The sequence below is a fragment of the Suricata suricatta genome, chromosome 5 (genome assembly GCF_006229205.1).
Source record: "Suricata suricatta isolate VVHF042 chromosome 5, meerkat_22Aug2017_6uvM2_HiC, whole genome shotgun sequence".
Taxonomy (NCBI): Eukaryota; Metazoa; Chordata; class Mammalia; order Carnivora; family Herpestidae; genus Suricata; species Suricata suricatta.
In genome coordinates, this window is record NC_043704.1 from 3,125,443 (window position 1) to 3,126,807 (window position 1,365).

The 1,365-nt window shown below is 38.2% G+C and overlaps 1 pseudogene; it reads left to right on the forward strand.

Annotated features, from left to right (window-relative positions):
- LOC115292544 overlaps nucleotides 1–248 on the forward strand; it is a 4,357-nt pseudogene extending 4,109 nt beyond the window's left edge.
- Nucleotides 249–1,365: the final 1,117 nt, after the last annotated feature.

Below are 1,365 nucleotides of genomic sequence, written 5' to 3' on the forward strand. Positions count from 1 at the left end.
TTATCAATCTGAGGATTATTGGAGAGCATTCTCTTGCTCCTGGAACATTAGTGAAACCAGCTATTACATTCGAACCTAGTGATCTAGAGGCCTTTTATAATGTAATTACGTTATGTGGTACCAACGAAGCCCACCTTAATGCAAGGCAGGCATTGGATAGTGGAACTGGGGACCAGGCTTTACGCAGTGGTGATGAGGCATTGTTGAGCAGAAGAGAGCTGAGTTTACCCAGCCCTCTGAAGCACTGAGCACTGTCTGTCAGTCTAAGAAAACCTATACAGAAACTCTTTCAAATATCACCTCAGGAATGTTTAAGGGATTTCAGATGGGGAGGATCGCCTTATTTTAGTTGAAGTATCTTTCTTGACTACAGACTAATATACTATGTGAGTACTTGCCTCTTTCTACCTGCGTTGCAGCAAATGTTCCGAGAGCTTAATGCAGTTCATCAAATAAATCCCACGTTAGATGGTATGACTGATGGTGTGCCTTAGAGACCAGGTAATGCTTTCGTTTTACTTATTGAGTATTCTAATATCTGTACTTTTCATGTGCGAGAGATTTAATGTAAACTCAAAGGTTATTTTAGGAAACTTGAATAACAGTATCACACAAAACGTTCAATACTTCAGCAGGCAGACAAAAATTTACTTTGCCATTTTTAAAATTTAAGAAACGTTTTTCGAAAATTAACTATATTAGTCAAAGCTGATCTAAGCCTTCAGCTAATAGTTTTATAGAGCATTTATTGTAATACCATATAAAGGAAACATACGGTTGACATTTTTAAAAAGGTGCCCATATGCAAAAATACTCAACAAGATACTAGCAAATCGAATTCAACAGCATATAAAAAGAATTATCCATCATGATCAAGTGGGATTCATTCCTGGGTTACAGGGATGGTTCAATATCCGCAAATCCATCAGTGTGATCAATCACATTAACAAAAGAAAGGATAAAAACCATATGATCCTGTCGATAGATGCAGAAAAAGCATTTGACAAAATACAGCACGCTTTCTTAATAAAAAGCCTTGAGAAAGTCGGAATAGAAGGAACTTACCTAAACATTATAAGAGCAACCTATGAAAAACCCACAGCTAATATCATCCTCAATGGGGAAAAACTGAGAGCTTTCCCCCTGAGACCAGGAACACGACAGGGGTGCCCACTCTCACCACTGTTGTTCAACATAGTGCTGGAAGTTCTAGCATCAGCAATCAGACAACAAAAAGAAAGAGGCATCAGAATTGGCAAGGAAGAAGTCAAACTTTCCCTTTTTGCAGATGACATGATACTCTACATGGAAAACCCAAACGACTCCACCAGAAGCCTTCTAGAACTGATCTATGAATTCAGTAAA